General features: G+C 36.9%; 1 long non-coding RNA gene across 1 annotated transcript in view; it reads right to left on the bottom strand.

The window, feature by feature from the left end:
* The window catches only part of LOC138706385 (uncharacterized), a 180292-nt gene that overhangs the window by 74806 nt on the left and 81794 nt on the right, over positions 1–23692 (bottom strand). Inside the window, exon 2 of the long non-coding RNA XR_011333973.1 lies at positions 7215–7374. This is a non-coding gene — a long non-coding RNA (uncharacterized lncRNA). The remainder of the gene's footprint in view (positions 1–7214; positions 7375–23692) is intronic.

Raw genomic sequence — 23692 nt, 5'->3', positions numbered from 1 at the left:
AGTCACTATTATCATTATTATAGCATTGGTGATGTAATAGATAAGAGGATTTTTAGTCGAGTCGTGACCTGGTGGAACAAAAAAAGAAGTATACTTGGTAGTCTCGAAGATCTACATTCAAAACCATTACTGAGAGATGCGGATGGTATTACACTAAAGCAGTGAACTAAAATTTGGAGGAGACTATACAGACTTGCAATTACAGACGCACATAGCGTGGATACCCAATGCTGTCAGGCAAGTCTGTACGTGGGTGGATAATGAAGCATCACAGAAGCGAACTCCATCTGTGACAGAATGTGTTAACTGTTATTTTACATTCATGGTGCTTTACAAGAGACTTCTATTTGCATATATCCCAATGAAAACTAGGATATTTTGTATGTTTTACTTTTAAAACTGGGTATAATTATATTCTTAAAAATACCCTTTCTAAGACCTACGACGTATGATAAAGATATTATGAAGCTATCCATAGCTCGATAGTGTAATAACAATAACTAAGCGACGGAGTGGAAGTGTGTAATGAATTTAGTGTTGGTAAACCTGAGTATCAACAGCTTTCTGCAGTGACAAGATACGAATCGGTCCTATGGCATGGAATAGGCCTGCTTGCAAGTAGTCTAGTGTTAAAAATTTTAAATCGGAAAATTTCAAATTTTCCTCTCATTAATTAATTTCTTTTAGCTTGTTGTTTAGTCAACTGTTCGAAGACAAATCTGAACCTCACAAGTGATACCAACATGGCACCACTTATGAGGCAACTAGGCCAGGAGATAATTGGGTAAGGTGGTCAGTTCCTTTCCCCCTCTATTGCATACACTGCCGATTAGTTATATATTTCACTAATCAGACTTCAGATGCATACAATTATTGTTCTTCCTCTGACACATATAGTCAAGTGAGATGTAGGCTACTGTCTGATATACAGTACATATCAGCCAGTACTTCATTCACAGGTATTTTTAAGCGTATTGCCTTGTTAAGTTTTATAATAATTTACTCATACCTATAATTATAAATGTTTAGTTTATTGATTTTAGATTTTATAATTGAGGAACTTATTTTCAAAACGACCCTTGTCCATTTCAATAACTTTGTGGGAAATCTTGAAAAACGTTTTTAGGTCTAAAATTTCTTGCCAGCTAGACAAAAGACCTTAGGAAACCAAAGAGATTGGGTGCATTTAGAATCAAATGGGAGCATGAGGTTCCTTTATTCCAAAGCTGGAACTAATATTTTGTCGCAATTTTTACTATTTACTAGAGCCAGTTTGATTTCAATAGTCACTTTTAACGCAAGATTTGAGTGATTTAGAGAGCGTTCTGACAACCAGATTAATTAAAAAAAGAAGCAAAAAGGACAACCCGGACAACGCTGGATGCTTTCAGCTAGTATTAAACTTATTAATAAAAATAAAATACGCAGCTTTATTTAAAAACGAAGTGTTTGCCTATCTATTACCCTATATAATATATGTAACAGATAACTCATCGCTATGTTAAAATCGGCAGCACTTTGAAGAGAACAACCGCCAGGATCGCCACCCGTCCGCCGCAAACGAACAAGAGATGGCAGTACAGTCGCTAATGCAATTCAAATGGGAATTATGACTTGACTCCTTATGTAACAACTAGATGGCAGCGTAGTAAATCTGACGAAAGTTGTTAACGTCAAAGCTTATAAGGCCGACCTATCTGGGTATATATGATCTAGGCTATTACCAATTCCACCGACATTAAACAACCCAGTTACTGATATTACGTCGTTAAAATGGATAAAAACAATGAAGTTTCATATCGTTTAAGTCAAAATAATTTGCACCCTTCTGCTCTTTTTGTCATGTATAGGCTACTTCCAGTCTCTCTCAATTTTCTAAGAATATTATGCATTGTATGACGACTAAGAACTTCGACACGTGAAACACTTTGCAACGTTTCTTTACTCCTATTGGGATGAGATAAAATATAAATAAACACTTGCTGTTCTGCTGTGAACAGAGAAACATCCATTCCGATCACACAATTACCACAAAAGGATTTCTTGCTTGTATTGACTACACAGCTCTGGCAGGAAGCTCACCTCCCTTCCACAAAGACTAGTTTAGTTAGGGTGACCAGACGTTCTCTTTTATTCGGACATGTCCTTCTTTTCAGGCATTTGCCCTGGGTCCGGGCGGATTTTTAAAAAATCAGAAAATGTTCTCTTCTTCGTAACTTGTATGCCTGATATTCTGAAATTATCTGCTTTCACACCTTTCAAGTAATTTGTCTGTAGGTGGCAGCAGCATTGACGGAATATACTCTTTGCCAACGATCATAACTCCCTTTGCTCCTCCTTGTTATAGTCGTTGCTCAGAGGTAGTTAGTAAATCGAGATGCGAATATATATTTTGTGTTCTCTTTAATAATTTTATTATAGTTCCCATTACTTTTATATACAGCGAACTGTAAAATCATTATTATGAAGTTTTTTTTTTCAGAATTATTTTGTAACAAAATAGATATTAACATACTTTTAATATGATATAAGCCTAAATATGTACTGTAAATATTTTGTAATAAAATATATATATTGACGTAATTTAAAGTAAAATATAGGCCTAAGCCTAAATCTAAATACATATTCTCTGTCCTCTTTTTTCGAACAATGTCCTCGTTTTTTAAGCTTTGTGTCCTCTTTTTTATCGATGCAAATATGGTCACCCTAAGTTTAGTTCAATTATCTTTTTGGGTCATTATTATCTTAGGCCTCCATCTTATTTGGTGTACACAGCGTGAAGTGCGTAAGGGAAACTCATAAATCATAACATAGCTGTGGAAGTGTAACGCTTACAATTCTCACTATTTGGTCCTTGATCGCTGCTATTCGTTACACCGTTCGAGCAAGAGAATAGGCATTTTTTCAGGTAAGAAGACACTATTTTCTTATACGCATAATCTTGTCGGACAGTCAATATTAATTAACTTCTTTCAACTTCGACAGAGTATGGCATCAAGAATTCATATCTTCAAAACTATCACTTAAAAGTGAAGAATATCATAACGTGTCAATCATACGCCGAAGTACAAATTGTTCTGTTGACTTCTACAGTGTAATATGAGAAATCGTGTTTTAAGTTCTTGCGTATAATTGTAAGTAATATCGGTACGTATGTTTGTAAAGATAATGAAGTTGAAACAAAAGACAATAAAATAGGCCTATATATTTTATCTAGGTAATAATTAACGCGTGTTCTCAGAACTTATTAACCTACAGTTTCGTATTTTCTTCTAGGAAATAATAAAGATACGGCATTTTGTTCCCAGAACCCCTTCAACTATTTATATGTGATATGTGATGCACGTTAAACAAGCATAAATTATTAAAATGGTCAGTTATCTTCTGGGCTTCCCTAACAATCACACAGTCCACAACAGCACATTAATGTGTGAAGTCTTTCATGCAAAAGTAGGCGCCATGTCCTCTTTATGCTCCTAACGCAACTAACATTAATAATACTTCATTAGTTTTAAGACGTTTCTGCGATGGGACAATAAGAACTAATGAAGACAAAATGTTGGCCTGTGTGTCAAGAAAGAATTGCAATAGTCCATGTTCATATAACGCTCTTTAATACTGGCAGAAGCTCGCTGGCGACCTCCACAGCGAAGGGATGAGGTTTCTTTTTCTGTACACTACTGCGAAGTCTCTGCTGGTTGGCACTGACAACTGATAAGAAGACAATAATTTTTATACTAATACAAACTATGTCGTCCTTTGTAGTTTACTGGTAATAATTTCTGTCAGCAGAATTGAAGATCGCCGGTTCGTCCTCTCTTTGGAGCGGTAAGTTTTAAGAAGGAATAAAAAGTATTTATACCAAAATGTTCTTGGAAGAAAAATAAAACCAAATATCTCGTATAGTAAAATAAATATCCCCACTGGTTAATTTATGAGGACTGTAAGCAAGATTACCCGTCCCATCAAGTTATATAATTTGCAGACAGACGTCTTTGCGAACCGTCATGATTGGATAGTAAACGCAATCGTATTTGTGGGATGTATTGTGAGAGTGTAGTGCTTTGAAGGTCACGAGAGCAAAGGAAGTATAAAATACGTATAAGGGCAAGCACAATAATCCATATTGTTGCAGTGTATCCAGGATTTCTTACCAGGAGTAATAAAAACCGCCAATGACTACACAAAACCATCAATATTCAGAGTACAAAGATTTAAAATTTATAGCCAAATCCTAACGTTTTCCTTAAGTTTCAGGATACAAAAATATAAATTATTAGATTAAAACAATTTATATAAGGCATAAAAGGAGCCTTCGACAAACTGTAGCTAAAAAAAATATATACAAAATTAAACAATTTATTTTCCCAATAAGATTTGCTTGAGGGAACAAAAAATTAATTTCACAGAGACAATCAAGTACCTCTCGATACAAAAGACGTTATGTCCTAAAACACTTGTAAATCTTAGTGATTGGTGATGACTGTAACATGCGTTACTAAAATGCGAATATCCTCACTACGAAAAGTTCAGGGTTAAGTTCATTTTGTGTAGATTACTCCAACTCGTATCTTATCCTTTCCTCACATATGTTCCTTCTTTCATTCTCTCTTTAGACTGTTCACGTTTTCACTACTTTTTAATGTCTCGACGTAGAAATCCTTCATGTGTTTCACTCAATAGTCTATGGAACTCGAATTTTTCCCTAGCAATACTCATTATTATGCATACTATTCTTGTTATTCAACGTATTCGTTATTCAATGGGAAAGATATCTTTTACACAATATAAACTGTCTAATTAAAAGTTTGTAAACCATACCGTTTATGCTGAATTATTTTGGGATTATTCTCAATCGATGGTGCAAAACATTTTACAATAACACATTTTCTACAGATCATCATTTTTGTAGACGAACACTTACACATACTCTCACACTAGTACATGACATAACTCTTCACCTCACAGATACACATCATGTACAGCATGGCCTACCGAAATGGTGTACAAATTGAAAATGGGTCACAGTCCGCCATCTATCCGCAATGTACGGGACCCGAACCACGCACGTGAAGTGGGTAAGCATTAGACACACACACACACACACACTCATTTTTGTAGATCCTTCTATCCAAAACATGCTTGACAGATACTTCCGTTTCTGAGAAAGAATCTTGTAATTCCTAGGTACACGAAAATCACTGTAAAACGATGTATAAAACCGATTACGAGTTAAATTGTTCAAGTGTGCGTGCAGATACAGGAATATAAACCATATTTGTATTGTCTTCATCAAATTCCTTAAGATATACAGAGTGTATCTAAAGGTCAGGCCAATCCTTAAGGAGGTGATTCAGGACCTTATTTGCAACAAAAAATCCTAATACACTTTTTCAATATTCATCCCCGTTTCCGAGTTGCACGAATATCACGTACCGTATCTATCCCCATTAGATTTCACACCTAATGGACCTGTCTGCTTGAGAGAAGGTAGGCTATTGTCAGTTGTCTAGAGCAGGTGCTCAAAATGTATCCCTCTCGCACGAACATACGCCTCAGCACGCAGTCTGACCTCTCGCAGCATATTATCCAATCCGTGCTGGCATATCTCCATTGCAGCCGTGTTAATATTTGAACAAGCTCTTCCCTGCTTTGCTTTCTCCGTTTGGTACATTTTCTACTGCATGCAGCCCCAGAGAAAGAAATCTAATGGTGGTAGGTCTGGGGACCGGGCTGGCCAGGCAACTATGGTATCAACTAGACCATGCTCCAGCACATTCTTCAGACTTCCAGTACGCCAATGATTAGATCACCATTTTCCAGGTAGATGGATTGGAAGGGGTTTGCCTGGCCAGCCCGGTCCTCAGACCTAACACCATTGGACTTCCTTCTCTGGGGCTGCATGAAGGAGAAAGTGTACCAAACGGAGACGGCAAGCAGGAAAGAGCTTGTTGCAATGATTAACACGGCTGCAATGAAGATACACCAACACGGAAATGGATAATGTGCAGCGAAAGGTCAGACGGCGTGCTGAAGCGTGTGTTCGTGAGAGAGGGGGACATTTTGAGTATCTGCTCTAGATAACTGACAATTAGCCTACCTTCTCTCAAGCAGACAAGTCCATTAGGTGTGGAATCAAATGGGGATAGATATGGTGCGTGATATTCGTGTAACTCGAAAACGGAGATGAATATTGAAAAAGTGTATTTGGATTTTTTGTTGCAAATAAGGTCCTGAAACACCAATTTAAGGATTGACGTGATTGGCGATAGAATGAATTGTGATGGGAGACAGAGTAATTATCTCATGCCTCCATGTTAATTTTTTAATCAATGCACTCATTAGAACCAGATATCCAGCTGCCGAAGCCGTTAGCCCTGTGAAGTTACAGTTCATTTATCCCTTATGTTTAAATGGATTTCTAATATATATATATATATATATATATATATATATATATAGAGAGAGAGAGAGAGAGAGAGAGAGAGAGAATTTTTAAGAGGGCGTGTCAAAGTTATGTTAGGCATGTGCAGAATAGTCCGCATTCTGAATTTATATGATTATTTCTGTAACAATTACGCGCTCGTTTAATAAGGACAGTGATTAGCCTTGTTTTAGCCCAACGTGGCACGTAGCACTCTAACGAAATTTAGAAAGAAATGTAAAAATAATTTTCCATATACGAGTAATTTCTACGTAACTTAGGGGTCTAGAAACATACTGCTCAGCTCATATCATTAGTTTTTCATCTTATACAAGAAACAAATTTTAAGAAACTATCGTTAGGACAGATTTCGAGTTCATTGCTATTTTGTGTTTTTGATTTGAAGCAAGGATCTACTGATATTTTGCTGGACTTTATGCTTCATGTGCATGATTTCCAGAAAACTGACTGGCACATAATGAATACGTATATTTGGGAGAAATCGCTGTAGGCTACACAGACAGGAAAACAGGCGGACGGTACATTCAAAACCATATTTCCGATCACTTATGAGCGATGCTAAAAAGAGTATTTCTCCAAAAATCTCGAAGCCGATATTTTGCAGCATCACAATATTCTTTTCTTACATTTCGTATAATGGAAATGTAGGCAGTTCCTCTTAAAGAGTTTTATTTCTAGCTCAATAACCGAGTTCATAAAATAAAGCTAGGTATGAGGCAGTGGGCAGTGTTTCTATACATTAATGTTCTCCACAAAGAAAAAAACTTACCATTAGTTTGTCCCATGAGGTACTAAAACTCTCCACTAGTTTTATGGCAAGACTAACAATTCAAACGTTTGGCTTTCAACGCTTTACGAGTAATGACAAAAGAGTCTGCAGCATCCTGAACCACTATCCCATCTTCACTGACTCGTTCATTGAAACGTACCTGAAACATAAAAACAATAATGAGTCATGAATTTTACATTACTTCGTGTTCTTCCTACATAATTAAATATTATACGCTGGTTACAAGATTATAAATATTCAATTATTTTACATAATTTAACTAGTCTTTCTTGAAAGGGCGTCATATATAAAAAAAAGTACTTTGTTTTACGAAGGCAATATCTATACTTCTAATAGGGTATATTTTAAGGAAGAATGTGAAAATTCAGGCGTAACTCATTTCGCAATATGACACTGTCAACAATGAGTCACTCATTTTTACACAAACAAGTACTTGCACATTATATTCAGTATATGAAATAACTGTGAATAAAATACACGGTGTAAACGATATGAACTGCAAAAAACTTACTGGTGGTAGAGCATAAATAACTGAAGAAGAAATACAATGTTTTTTCTGTAACTGTCAAGGTTTTTCCCACCAAAAAGTTTTATGAGTCTAATCTTTTTGAAAATAAAACAATCATTTTTACTTTGCCCAATACGCACGCTGAAGCAGTCATTGGTTACTCTGTTGGTCTCTGTTATGTATTGCTACGTGTGGAGTTCAAGGTCGGTCGGACATTCATTCATTCATTCATTTATTCATTCATTTATTTTATTCCATAGATCTTACATGAGCTTTAAGATGTGGAACAAGTCAAAATTTTACAATATTACAATTACAATTTTTACAGTTTTACAATTTAGTAATTTTCTACAATTTTTACAACTTTGTGCAATATTTTACAATATTTTGGCGAGATGTAGTGAGATGAGGTGAGGTCCGAGAATTTGCCAAAAGATTACCCGGCATTTGCCTTTTGGTTGGGAAAAACCTCGGAGAAAACCCAACCAGGTAATCAAATCAAAGGGTTTGATGCCAAGGACTCGCCATAGACCATCCGGCTTCAGTCCCACGGCTGGGTAAAACCTCGGAAGAAACCACTCAATGAGACCAAAGGGGGATCCAACCCAAGCCCGAACGCAGCTCCGGATCAGCAGCGAGTCTGCCGACTGAGCTACACCGATGGCTCTACTAAAAATATACAATACATAGCCAATCAGATTATTAAATTTACAATGACAATGACATTCACGTTCAGTCGAAATGTAAACAAATAATTAGACTGCTATCAATATTAAAAACATGGTATTTCACAAATTAAAAATAAAATCATAAGAAATAATTAAATTTTGATTTTGTTAAGTAGACTTACATGTATTGTCTATACAATTTTGGCAGTTTATATCGTTTACACTCTGTACATGGGGCGGAAGTCGGTGCGGATGTCATACATTAACCAGCCACTGAAATTAATACGACGTTGTCTAGATAAATGAACGCATTAGCTTCTGAGGATGTAGGGTAAAGGTTTGTAATATTGTGATACGAGTAGTATTGTGATACTTCTTTTTGAGAATTTATTGCTATTTTACTGAGCGAGAGAAGGACCGGTTTTGTGCAGAAACTTGTTCACGAATATTTCTTCAATACGATGACGCAAAAAAAAAAAAAAAACAATCTTTCTCTCGCTCAGTAAAATTGTAATAAATTCTCAAAAAGAACTATCACAATATTACCAACCTTTACCCTATCTATTTTATATCTTTACGCATAGAAAGACTTATTACACATATTTCGACGGTGTTACGAAATGAGAGCTAAAATGTCGCAGCTCACTGTTCAGAATCTTACAGAAATAAAAATAATAATAATAATAATAATAATAATAATAATAATAATAACACGCATCTCGCACTACCCTTCATACACAAAATGCAAAACAAAAATAAATTGCTAAATTATTTAACATAAACAATGCAATTCTAGTGCACATACTATCTCCAGATAGGCCTACATATTGTTCGGGTCATATTTGTATTTAAGAAATTTTATAACAAACTCATTTGCGATGTAAGCCAACATTTCCGAGATGCAGCAGCACGCCACTGCTCATAGGAATGGCTATCTTTGTGTCTCGTACAGCTCATGCATTTTGTCAAGACACTCCCCCACTCTTCCTACAGAGCTGCGCACGAGATCGGATGAGTCTACTTAGGCCTACGAATTATAGGAGAATGGGTTAGTTTTTGCCTTGAACTCTGAAGACACTCGCCCGACCTTCCCTTCTACTCCTACCCCCTCCACAGACTACGTTGTTCCCGTACTGCACATAGCGAGTGTCTTGACAAAATGCATGAGCTGTATAATTACTAGCATAGCAGTGGGAGGAGGATGAAGTATTGAATGTAAACACTATTTCACGTCGTAATAGCATTAATGAAATATGCTGTAGGCTACATAATGTATTACAACCACATTCTTAGTAAATGTCAGAGATCTATTCTGACTGGCTCACAGAGATGTCTCAAACAGTTCCCTAAGCGAACCATATATTCCTTTCTTCAATGGTACTTGCCGTTATTCGCCTCCGACTCTATGACTATGATCATAGAGAAGCGTAGAGTACTTAGTTCGCCAGAGACTATCCAGAGTGCACCAAAGATGGTACATTCGTAATGAATGAAGAAATGTTGAGATGTCGTAGTGCGTGGGATGTTCCCTCCCTCCTAACAAGGTGAAAAAAAAAGGTGAAATGAAATGTGTTGGTGGAATGAAATTTGTAATACTAAAGAAATTCCAGGAAAATTCAAGTTGGACTTTGTACACCAGAAGTAGCATTCCTGTACATGATAGATATAAAATCCAAGTTCGCGGAATAAGCAATAATAGGCAATGTTACATAGGTAGCATTGCTATAACTTATATCAAATTCTGGCTTCATTCGTTAGAATCTTTCTAGGTCTCTCTAAACGAATTAACGAATTTAACGCAAAAATTTAAAATCCACCGAAGTCATAGAAAAACTCTATTCGAGTTGTGGAGTTACTGGTAAGACCACATAATTAAATGGTAGTTCAATGGTCCCATGTTGCTGGTACATCACATTCGCTACAATTAGTAGTCATCCACACCTGTGGGGTAACGGCTAGAGTGTCTGACCGCGAAACCATGTGGCCCGGGTTCGATTTCCGGTGGGGGCAAGTTACTTGGTTGAGGTTTTTTCGGGGTTTCCCTCAACCCAATATGAGCAAATGCTGGGTAACTATCGGTACTGGACTCCGGACTCATTTCACCGGTATTATCACCTTCATTTCATCCAGACGCTAAATAACCAGAGATGTTGATACACTAAAAAAAAAAAAAAGTAGAGTTAGGCCTACTACTAATTAATCTGAGATCCGGTATTCTGTATGCGAATATTAGAGTGTGGGTGGCTAAAATTAATTGTGTGCAGATATGTGCGCTTGAAGCAATTCACCTGAGGAACCTGTACAGTAGGTTGCTTGTTTCTTTAATCAGAACTCCTATATGTAGGCGGAAATAAGTTTAAATCATAAAACGAACAAAGCGTCATGTATTTGTACTTTATTTATTGCCTTCGAAATTTAGACATCATCAGACTCGACAACAACGTGGTAATGTGATAATGGAGCAATGTCGGAATGACAATGGCATATGAGTTCCATACCTGAGTAGTTTTCTATCATACAAGTATATCTCTTAGCACTTTGGTGAAGAGACTGCTAGGTTAATTCTTGGTTTATTATTCAAACCGATAATTTTATATTAATTTTTGCCGAATAGCCTAATCTATGCAACTGTTATGCTCTAATTACTTCAAAGTTGCTGATATTAATTAACCTTAGACTTGACACATTGTACTTCCTACTTCTGTATTATTCTAAGCCATCAACTTGAAACAAAAACTCCGTTATTTCCAGAGCAGTAATTCAGAAATTTCACATGCATATTTCCTAAATTATTCGTCTGTATTTAATACTCGTAAGTTTAGGAGAGGCTGTGCAGAAGTAAGCAGACGAATGAGCATATAGATCAGCCGTTTTCAAACGGTGTGCCGCGAGAAAATAAAAATAGTAAAGGTTGTAGTAGTAAATCGGAAAAATAACAGTGAAAAGAGTAGTATTGTCGGACCATCGGATCTGTGTCCCCGTAAGATATGCGAACTGAACCCTAATTCCTTCTCAGCCTCGGTAATTCATTTCTCTCCCTGCATTCCCATCTCTCTCCCTTTCTCTCCCCCACTATTCACAATTTTGAGCCTTCTTACGGGCCAGCTTATTCGCACTTGCAGTCCAGTGTTGTCAACTCAACACGAATACTGTAGAAAAAATATTAAGCAAGTAATAGCATTTTTCGATGAAGAGAAACACACAGGTTTCCTATCTGTTTCCTATAAATCAGGCAACGAAAAGAGCAGCTGCGATCACAGGTTAGGCTTATTTTATTTCAATTGATTACGCATTAAAATTACTTACTTAACTAATACTGATATAATACAACATTTTTATGTAATTTATAATTTATATAGACAGATCAGAGCGCCTAATAAAGAAAATCAGGAGAAAGGGAATCTGTGCACGAGATGAAAAGCTAGAATCACCAGGGAAGAACAAACCAAGGAAACCTTTAATTCTTGTAGATGATATGGACTAATGTATTTTAAGAAGAAAGATACAAGAATTTCATAGCATGCAGAAAGAAGTTCCGACTTTGAAGAAATTATTGAAGGTTGCGAGAGAAGCAATAAATTTCCAAGATGGGAGAGAAACATTACGGATTAATAGACGAGGAAGTATCTAGATTTATTATCAATTTGGGTGAAGACAGCAGCAGCAGCAATAGTAGTGACTCAGATTCAGATATGTCCGGGATATGCCCTCTGTAATTTCATGCATAACACAAGTCTTGGTCTTTCGTAAATATGTAAATTATTTTCATAAGCATAAATTAAAACTTCTGCACATTATCAGTATGTTATGTTATATAGTATGTAAATAATAAGATCGTAGCTTATAGTAACTTGGCCATAGTCGGTCCCTAGCCCGGATGAGAAAGAAAGAGGGTACATAACTATGTGTTCATTCAATCCTACAATTTTATAATTTCATTAAGACTTCAAGATCACGTTCCGAACCTAACAGAATACGATAATGAGGTGAAGGCGAAGTATTTATGACGAAAACATTTCTCTTTAAAAACGAAATACTGTAGATTCCCTTCACGTAATTTCCATTTAACCAACAAATACCCACTGTAATCATTATCTCTAAATAATCGTAGAAGCCAATCAGCGTCATTAGACCTACTTAAATTAAATTATGAATGAGTAATAATTAACCTCACATTATTAATAAACAATATCAAAGAGACATGACATTGTTTGACGGAAGTTTGGCAATACCCCTATTTCGGCAAGGTTCGTGGCATGCTGTTTGACGTGGTGGGAGGAAAGCTGGTGGAATGGAGTGAGTAAAGGCGTTAACTTTTCCAAGAACGACGACAGCGCTGAAGGGGCACAGATCCGATGGTCCGACAATAAAAAGGTGAGTCCACATGAGTCAACATTCAGTAATCACATTCCCTCCCAAAACCCTTAAAATCCCCCCCACCCGTTGGGAACCAATGGTTTAGATTATATAAGTGTGTCGCGGGATTTTAAGTTACACTGTTAGTGTGTCACATGTTGAAAAACATTGAAAAAGGCTGATATAAACAGATGTTTCTGCTAGAATCTAGAAACAGACCTTTGAAAAACAGCATCACAATGTTTTTTTTTAAAAAAAGCTATTATGACGAAGTTAAGAAATATTGTAATTTAATCTGATCTCTCTGTAGCCTACCTAATGACTAATATTTCTCCTTCTCTCGGTGAAGTAAATGGAAACAATTCCAAAATTAAACTAAAATCGGTAATATAACTTCGCCCGTTTTTAACTCTATCATCCAAACATTTAAGAAATTGCACAGAAAAAAGATGTGCATTCCGGAATATGACTTATTCTCTGGAGGTCTAAACTGCCGGGTGACAAACAAAAAATTGAACACAGTTTTGAAATATTACCGTCTCCTACACAATCTCAATTAGCTTCTTAATATCCCTAACAGCGACAAACAAAGAAAGCGTAATTACAGCTCGGCGGGTGGTTGCGGCACGCAATGTGATGTCACTCGATGACGTCACAACAGGTAGGTAGTAATAAATAGAAGAGAAGTAATAATTTCACGGGAACTACTGCATTACTACTGACTACCGTAATTGAACAACTTTCTTCCCCAGGATGCAGCAACAACACGTATCGTAATAATTATTTTGTCATTCTGCAATTCCGTTGCAGCCTGCCTCACGGCAGACGCATTAGTGGGATTACTTCTAGTTTATAATGACCATCGGTTATATTCATGATGCACGGACACACGGACTGTACAGTTTATGTATTATTTCGTATTTTACCCATATGTTTACCTGTGTTACAGTACTGTTAAGTCAACAATATTGGGCATGTGAGGGAGGCAAGCGAGTTACTCTTGTACAGGGCGAGTTAACCTAAATTATTGGAATTCTTACCGAGCAACGAGGTTGCTTTTTTGACGGCCGGCGCGTTGGGTTTTCCCGGCATCTAAGTTACTTCAAGCCCGGCGAAGGACAGAATGCGTAATAGCCTGTAATGGGATGACTTTACTGGGTACCCAGCCATGGTTAAAATTACATATCTCTCAATAGAGTTCAGAATTTCAGACAAATTACAACTATCGACGGAGCTCAAACGGTTAAGGCACTTGCTTGCCGATCCGGAGTTGCTCTCGGGCGCGGGTTCGATTCCCTCTTGGCCTGATTATTTGGTTGGGGTTTCTCCAACCGTAAGACGAATGCCAGGTAATATATGGCAAATCCTTGGCCTCATCTCGGCACATACCATCTCGCTATCACTAATCCCATCGACGCTAAATAACATAGTAGTTAATTCAGCGTCGTAATCAAGTAAACAAAAAAATACTCAAACTGACAATGTAAAGTGTTAGCAGAAGTGTGCCGCCGGATTACTGTAGTATAATAACTGATTAGAAAAACCTTTACTTACTTTCCAAAAGAAGTCATACTCAACAGTTTCATCTCCCTTTAAAATCCATTGCCCTGGATCGTAACTGAAGTCGAAAATCTAGGATCTAAAGACAACTATAGCAACAATACCACCGTACTAGCTTATTTATATGGCATTTACTTATTTACTTATTTGCTTATTTATTTATTTTTTTATTTATGTTACCACTGCGTGGAAATTGGAGTAATGGATTTGAAACCGGCTAATACCACGTGTATTTCTCAATCCGTCACACGAAGTCTTTTTTTATCTTACATGAACTAGGTCTATCAGCGTCGCGTCGTGTCAACACCATCTCAGTTCCATCGTGTTACTGTAGGTCTTAAAATATCAGGACTTGTGGTAAGTCTGTTTATGGTAGGAAAAATCTTCTACATAGTCTAGAATGTTAATAAAAGTGATGTGAATATCATAGGTACAGTTTTGCAAACACGTTCTTCAGCAATGGACAAAGTTCCATAATGAAATGAGTGCACGGAAAGTTAGGTTGCATATAATGTAAAGCCAGTACACAAGCTCTACAAAATAATCTAATTACGACCAACATAATGGCCAATAATAACGATCAGGAACAAGATATGCATCTTGCGGATGTATCCAGTGTTTATTAGTTCCAGTCGGGTGCAAGTCCACAAGCAGCGGGTCGAGGCCACCCTGGAATATGGCGTCTGCCTCTATTCGGTTGGTCCCTGGATCCTATCCAGATACCATCATAACTTGTTTATTGCTTGTATTGTTCAGTGTCGGCTAACTGAAGCATGGTTTTCTGATTTAGTTATATAATTCTGACATTAAAGACAAGTCTCAAATAATGAATTCGCTTTAGCATGCATTGGAACTCAAAGGAAACTGAACGTAATATTTATGCCTTTATTTAACGACGATTATAAACTGCTCAGTTAATTTAGCATCGGTAATTGGGAATTCAGAAATTTCTATTTTGTTAACATGCTGATTTATAAGTTATCGATTTATTTTTGTTGATTACTGACTGATCTAAAGAAGCTGTGAGAACGAATAAATGTTGGAATAAGAGGCTCCCCTCCCACATATCCCACAGTTGCTTTGTCCACCACAACTCTTGTACAATCTGACCAACATCGAGTCCACTTTGGTGAGAAGCTGTCACCCGACTCAACAGCAGTTCGGAAATTAATCGACAGGATTTCATCTTTCAATTCTAGTTTTTAAATCTGCACACTGCTAAGTATATTTTGAACAACATCCTGAGAGAAAGAACTGTAATGAGGGATATCAATGGTTCGATCTGAAACTCGAAGATATCACAGAGACATGTTCCAGATGTTACATAACAGTTACCAGATCTTACATACCTCTGCGTATACAGGCATCTCTCATGAATTAGGCGTTTCTGACAGATTCTGCAAAACTGGCAGAGGTCCATGTTCTTGTGCACTATAAAGGGTGATTCACGAGGATTTACAGTCCTTTACGGAGTTTATTTCTGAAGACATTTTGAGCAGAAAATGTCATATAAACATAGTTCCTATTCTCGATATTTTCATAGTTACACTAATTTAAAGTTGTTTGTAAAATAGGTTTTTTTCTTTAGTTTGAAGGTAAAAGAATAATACAATAGAGAATAAACCATTCAGAAGTATCATTTCATTGGCAAGTATTATGAAGCTAAAAATGTGCTGTGAACTCCTTAGTTGTTTCGTACAGACATCTTTTTATATTTTTAACTAGAAACTTACATTATTCTTACGCACTTGTCACAATAATTATTACAAATCACACCACTTCCACCGACTTAATTATTAGCAGTTCAATTTTTACATCCTAATTTACAGTCTTGGAGAGTTTACAACACATTTTAAAAAATGTCGCCGTCCGCTTGAGTACACTTATCCGCACGCTTGTGAACGGCATTCGTCGCTCTACGTAAACTGCATACGGCTATCTTTGATTTGCATAGCGCTCGCGCTGGCTGCTGACTGCATGCTGACCAAGATCATGCGTTCACAGCAATGCGTTCCAATAACGAAACGTAACTCTGTAAATATTGAGAATAGGACCCATGTTTATACAACATTTTTTTCTCAGAATGTCTTCAGAAATAAGCTCCGTAAAGGACGGTAAATCCTCGTGAATCACCCTGTATAAAGAAAGTTGTACATCAATCACCATTTCATATTACCTAAGCTCTTATGATCGCTGTAGATTATAGGCCTACTCTAGATAAAATTAAATAAGGGAAAAAATAAATGAAATGAACGTTGTTGAGGAAAACTTTCCTTCATTCTTCGATTCCCTTCACGTTTGTATAGTGAACGCTTGGGTCCACGGAATAAGCCAGGGATCTATCGCAAAATAGAGTGACAACGGACTTATACAATGATACGTAACGTTCCCTACTGAAATTAGCCTATTTATAGTTAAAACCCTATTTAATGAAAGCATGTTTCTTTCTCACAAAGGTCTCACAACGCCCACTTAAATCTTCGCTTGATTGACGCTCTACAAATTCATTATTATAATGGTATTTCAATAATAACATTGTCTTACTTCCGAATATTATTCAGAGACATTTACTTTCAAATATATGGTCCATCCAAAATTAAGTACCACTTGCTTATGAACAGAATTCCATTTTTAAAACATTTCAGTTTTATGAAATTATACATGCCTTAACTTTACTTTTCAACACAGCCGTCAGTCACACTGAGAAAATTAACGAAACGTGGCACAAGGTTTTGTACGCTATGTTCATACAAGTCTGTCGCCTGTAACTGTCGCCAATTCTCAACGCTATCTTTTATTTCAACGTCCTGTCGAGCTTCTGACAGGCATGAAATCACTTCACAAGTAGGAACAGACTGAAGTTGTTGTAGCCAGGTCCGAGCTGTAGAGAAAACGATTCCCAATTCCAATTCAAACAAGTCACATGTCTGCTCTGTCTTTACTCTTAGTCGTATTCTGGAATAGACAGGACATATTGTTAGTGTAATTAGTGCCACAGAGTGGTACCAAGAGAAAGGTGACGATCACAGGAATGTACTGACACGTTGAAGTCAAAGGGGAGGGTGAAAGGATGCGATACAGGTATATTGATTGTCAATGCAAAAGTTGTGTTGCGTATGACAACGTGCGTCCACCGCTGTGGAGTAAAAAACCAAGGCTTTAAGGTTAGCAAGTCTGACCGTCAAACGAGTGGGCCCGGGTTCAAATCTTGGTTGGGACAAGTTACCTGATTGGGTTTTTTCCGGGGTTTTTCTTCAACCAATTGAAGCAGAATTGCTGGGTAATTTTCGGCGTTGAAATGGTATGTATGTTTTATTTAACGACGCTCGCAACTGCAGAGGTTACAGTAGAAATTGGTTATAGCGACCTCGTTTTGTGCGACACCTCGCCTATAACGTCAAATATTCTGTAGTCTCATCTAATTCCCCATAAGACATATGCTGTCCTACCATGCTTAATACCACAAATGCATATACGTCTACCTCGCATATAACGTCGTTTTCAACCTCAGTTTGGAATACGATTTTCTACGAACCAAAGTATTTTAAGAAATATTTTGTTGAAATCTGACCCTGACAAATTCTCTCCTTCTGTCACAGACCTCTGGAATGTAGACGGATTCCCCACCCCATTGTAACCTGCCCGAATTCATACGGTATTAGATCAGTTTCGACAGGAAGTTTTCACTAAGTCACGCATTTTAACGCAGTATGGCCACTAAAAGAAGTGAGTGACGCTTTAGAAGTCATTATAATTATGAACATGTTCTATGAAGCTAGGGAAGGGAGTAGTGAAATTGCAACTGAAATTATGAACATAGAACGTAATTTAGCCCTAGAAAGTGTGTATTGGCCATGTAGAAGAGTAAAATGACTGATTACTTCACTTCTATGTAAAGTAGTTTGGTGAGTACTGAACAAACTGTTTTAATACAGAATACTGTATTTATAATTGTAGGCTACGTGTATTTTATTGCGTTCATTGTAGGCATAAAAGTGAATACATAAATCTAAAATAAGTTTAATTAAGTTTGTTATTTTTCATTTTACACCTCACTAGAATGATAATGTGAATCTCGGTTACTACGACACTCGTTTATAACAACATAATTTTTAAGATCCCTTGGATGTCATTATAACCAAGTTCTACTGTATATCAGCGTCAGCGTCTTCGGTGTGCCGGAATTTTGTCCTGCAGGAGTTCTTTTACATGCCAGTAAATCTACTGACATGAGCCTGTCGCATTTAAGCACACTTAAATGTCATCGACCTGGCCCGGGATCGAACCCGCAACCTTGGGCATAAAAGGTCAGCGCTATACCAACTCGCCAACCAGGTCGACTTCGGCGTTGAATCTCGAACTCATTTCGCCATCATTAATCAACATATCAGCATCCATATCATAGCCCGGGTTAAGCTCACGGTGCCACGTGCTGTATAAGTGCAAGAGCACGGCCGTTTGGCTACTCAATCATTTACGAAATAGGAGTGGTAAGCACAAAAAAGCCTCAGGCTGCAGTGTAAGCCTTCAGGTTCCTCCTCCGTAGAAAAGAAAAAAAAATGGCCTACAACGGCTGAGACGGAGTAGCAGCTTGACTTATTTGCGGAAAACTGAAGCTCCCATCTACCTACATTCCGGACTTGGAACACAGCGATTTTCAAGTAGTCCTACTCCTGAAGAATGTACCTGCCACCAGATGCATAACAGCGAAGAAATGTGATGAGAAGTAATGTCAGACATAGGCGACAAACTTTGATAAATAGTGGTGTACAAAGCTTAGTCCTCCGTTACAAATACCTCAGCATGAATAGTAACTACGATATGTTTAAAAATACGTTAAGGTGTGTAGAATTCTATAAAAATAAAATACAATAGCCTATATTACTTATAAATCAAGCATTTTTAAAGGCTAAATGATTGTACAGTGACATCAAAAACTTTTGTGCGAGATCGTGCGTATTTGCTTGGTTTCCGCACAAAACCAATCCGCGGAAAGTCTAAAATTCCACATTCAGTATTCCCAACCTAACACACATAATAATTTCCCTCTTCTTACCGCTTAAGTGACATTGATTTTACTGCTTTAGGCTTTTAACATATTATTTTTAGAGACGTTCAATATAGTAATAATTATAAATTGGAAACTTACCACTGCAATTTCACCTAAATTGCACTGTTAATTATTGTTTTTAAATATTTGCAAAAATTAAGTAAACTCTACAACTCCACTAAAGTTACTGCATTCGTGATGCAAGTAACATTAAGGAAGCCGTGAAAAAATCAACAAGATTCCAGACTGATCATAGAATGGGGGAAAAAAAGACAGACGTATATCACGGCCTGCTGGAGTATAGTAAACACAGAAAACATTTTAAAGCAACAATGTTGAAGATAGATATTTTTGTTTTGCAAATTTGCCGTCATTGAACAGAAACCAAGATGGAGATTTCATTGCAACTAATTAGAAATTCCTCTTTCAGGTATGTAATAAACGTTCTTCGCACAAAATAATGTACGATACACGAGGGGTATCTTTTCTTTCAATTCTCGGAAATTAAAAAAGCTCAACTACATTTCGCTTTTTCAAACTTTTCCTCGAACATGAAAACTTCAACATACAGCTCTTGTAACGCATATTACTATTTCCTTACATTTTTACTGTACCTTGTTTTTTGACTACACCATGCAGGCTTTGCTTAATGGTAAGTTTTAGTTGTCATGGTAATATTTTACACTGCGTAGGTACAATCAGGACATAGTTAAAAATGCAACGAAAAAGTTTTGATGTCACTTTATTTATTTCTTGTATGCCCCTGATTCGATCAAAATACTAAATTGTATTTTATAAAAATTCACAATTCTACGAACGAATTAAAATCTGCAATCTTGTTGTTTCTCCTAATAGTACCGGCCTATAAGCTATATACTGAGCATTCCTCTATACAGCCGAATTAGGAAAAATTACATCACCGTGATTTTTCATGACGGAATCAGTATCTGAACATATCCACATGAGATCAGAATTCGATTAAACTACAATAATCGTTATAAAAACTGATCTCCGCATGCAGGATGTACCATTCTGAATAGCAGTCATAAAAATGTCAACATTCCAATCACCAAGGTCATCATCATTATGACCGCAACCGTCATCGTCACAACCACCTACTTCTGCTTTTAAAGGATTGTGCTCGTTAGAACCTAATTTTGTTATCAATCTTATATGAATTACGATTCCACATTAAATGACTTTTTACCCTATAGTTAGCAACGCGCAAGACCACCGTTTAAGACAATGTGACACACATGGGACAAGGGCACAAAGGAGAGATTGAGGGACATAGAAGTTCACTTTCCTAAGAGAAATCGGACCTGTGTCTATTATATTAATTTGTAAACATATAGACTCAAAGCGAAAATATGAAATAAGATTAATACCTATAAGTTATATATGATCTTATGATCTGTAATAAAAATAACCAACGAACAATTACGCTCAAGTTACTAATATCCTTCACTGAATTTAACAAATTGTATTAATATTACAAACACCAACAACCATGATCCTTGTTTTGTATAAAGAGAAGATAAAATCTGAATGAACGCCAATGGTATGATGTGTTGATATAATAACAGAAGAATATGTAGAGCAGGCTTGAGGATCTGGGCGACAATTGTGGCGTTACGTCACACACCGAAACGTCACTCACCCCTTCCTTCCATCCCAGCGTCATTGACTTTGTAGGGGAGGGGATTTGTATTCAGTGTCTGTCTTGTGATTGCATACGGGCCACAGATACGTCATTCAACGCCGGTGGACTGTGGACAAAGAACCAACGCTTTCCCCATGCTTTCCACCCCTCTCTCGCCAGTTCTGCATCCCTGATGTAGAGGAAAACACTCTCACTCCGTTTCAATGCTCAAGTGTTTAAAAAAAAAAACTGTTTAAAATGTAACAACATTTGGCGGTTTCACAATGCTTACCACATTCTTGCAATTTATTATAGGTTTCGAAGTACCATCAATATATACATTTCATAGAATGTACAATATATCTCATATCACATAATACAAATTTAAAAGCCTGTATTTCTTAAAACTAAACATTTTTCATTGCTTCAACACAAAAGCAAAACCTGTTGAATCGTGATCTTCCTTTCTTCTTGCTTGTTGTAGAAGTTTCTTCTAGTGTGTTGAATTCATAAGGTATATTAAACGCGCTTTCTTTTATCACTCTTAAGATTTTATGTGACATATTTAAATTTATGACACAAAGGTGGATGAGAAAACACACCCCAAGATATGACCATATCACTGGATAGAGGATACGCCTGTAAGTAGGAACTGCGAAATCATTGTAACAAATCTGTAGGTGTAGCTTTGAACATGTGTGATTTTTCCACTATAATTTATGTAGACTTTAAAGGTCTGTGCTTCGAATCCCAATAAGGAGGCTTAGTCATCATGTGCTCCCTCTGTCAAAATAACAAATGCGAGATCACGATCGAAACGGGCGCGTTGGTTTATACACTGTGGCTATTATTTTGTGGGAGCACGTTCACCGTTTTTAAACTCACCATCACCGACACCAGTACAAATATTCTGTCCTCAAGCATTCACTTAACACCTTCTGTGTTAATAAGTTCAATATAATGACACCTTTGTTTAAACTCTTACTTGACAAACTGATGGTATAGTATTGACTTTTTGTCAGTAGACGAAGATTTTCAGTTGCTTTTTTTTATTTATACCGCCTTAATATCGTATGCATAGTAAGTTATATTAACATGGTACCAAAAACAGAATATAAGTACAATACAGTATATAGCGCTACAAAAATACAATAAATATGACTTCATCCCAAAGGTTTTGACTCCGATTTTTTTCTCACAATAATAGTTATACAACAATGCTATAGAAGTTACAGATAAGAATTTAAATTCACCGCCACTTCCAGAAGAGTTTCAGCAATCTGACACCAGATGGGAATCCTATAGATTCAAAATCCTCTATATCCACTTTCACAAATTAAAGGATTTTGACAGTAACTGGTGGCAAATAGAGGAAATTTTCAACCTAACAGTGGCTTTTAACAAACCTTTTGCTTTAAATTCAGTGGCTTTCTGAATTCAAACCATATAAATCATTAGAATTAATTCTTAGCAAGCAATATGTGGACATAACTCAATTATGTACAAAATGGTCTTTAGGGGGTTTTGAATCTAGAGCAGCGTTTCTCAAATTATGGTCCGCGGACCACCTGTGGTTCTCGAGGTCTGCTCTTGTGGTCCTTCAAAAAAGACAGAAGAAAAAATAAAATTCAAACGAATTGCGTATCACACTATAGCTTAAAATCTCCGAGTTTGGAAATGACACATGGCAATCGAATTTCACTTTTTCTCCCAGTACTGCATTTTATGAAATTTATTACCCTACCCGTCTATCGACTTCCCACTCTACTCTCAGCAATAAAACAGGCATTTAGAGCACTATATACGTGGTGTTTCTCGACCTTTTCCCTGCACATCTGGCGTCGCGCCTGTAACCCAGCCGGGACCACCCGAATTCATAACAGAGGATCAAAGTACCGAACCTTAATTATATTTTAAAATATAAGTATACTGGTCCCTACTAAAATATGCTACGAAAATGATAAATTTGCTCTCGAAGGGAACAAGAGTAAGGTGGTCCGCGGAACTGTTCTGACTTTAAAAAGTGGTCCCCACTTCAAAAAAGTTTGAGAAACGCTGATCTAGAGGATTCATGGCTTTGTTGCATTATTTTTTAAAGAGTTGTGATTGAATTTCTCACAGCTGAAAGTTGTGGTTATTATTTTAATGTCGATGGAATTGGTGATAGCGACATGGTATTTTGTGAAAAGAAGCCGAGGGCTCGGTATAGATTACCTGATATTTATCTTACAGTTGGAGAAAAACTTGGAAAAAAATCAATCAGGTAATTAGCCCAAACGGGAATCGAACCCACGCCCGTGCGAATCGGCAGGAAAACACGCTACCGCCTAGGCTACCTTCGCCGATGTCATCACAATCATCTGAGGAATGTGTGTGGAGAAGAGACCATTAGTGTTAAGACCGTTAGGAGGTGGGTAAATCACTTCAAGAAATGATTTACTGATAGACCGCGAAGTGGTCACACAGCAATTGCAGTAACAGACGTGAAGAAATGGAGAGTTGGTTTAGAACCATACAGGCAGAGTTAAGTCGCGTTGTTGGCACTGAGAACCATATTCTTGAAAAGATTATTGCTTTGTGCACAATGGGTGCCTTATAACTTATAATGATTAACATTCTATGTATTTTAGCTTAATTCTGCTACACAGTTTAATTAATAGTGCATAGTATTTT

Source organism: Periplaneta americana, chromosome 9 (genome assembly GCF_040183065.1).
Source record: "Periplaneta americana isolate PAMFEO1 chromosome 9, P.americana_PAMFEO1_priV1, whole genome shotgun sequence".
In the NCBI taxonomy this organism is placed as follows: domain Eukaryota; kingdom Metazoa; phylum Arthropoda; class Insecta; order Blattodea; family Blattidae; genus Periplaneta; species Periplaneta americana.
This window is presented reverse-complemented; position numbering and strand designations above follow the sequence as displayed.